Raw genomic sequence first — 442 nt, forward strand, 5'->3', positions numbered from 1 at the left:
ACACACACACACACACACACACACACACACACACACACACACACACACACACACAAAGTAGACAATTTAGGAGTCAAGCCAGGAAATTACATTTCTTCCTCTTGAAAGGAAATTAATAAATGAATTATTGTTATAACCGGTGAGGGGAACTAAATTTACTTACTGAAGCACTGCAGAAACGTTTTGATGTATGTCTATTTCAAAAACAACAGCAAAAAATTCTTGTAGAAGAAATCGTCCAGAAAATAAAATGAGTTTAATCTTAATGAGCCAATTTTAAAGTTCTGTATAATATATTAGGGATATTAATGATCCATTGATGAAGCACTACTGTGGACAATCAACATAACAGTTTAATATTTCTTTCATTTTGTAGCCAATGCATTGCTTAAAGCAACATCCCACCTCCATGAGATAATTTTAAGAATGGGATGAAGTGATG

Source organism: Pundamilia nyererei, unplaced genomic scaffold (genome assembly GCF_000239375.1).
Source record: "Pundamilia nyererei isolate P.nyererei 1_Seehausen unplaced genomic scaffold, PunNye1.0 scaffold00014, whole genome shotgun sequence".
Lineage (NCBI taxonomy): Eukaryota > Metazoa > Chordata > Actinopteri > Cichliformes > Cichlidae > Pundamilia > Pundamilia nyererei.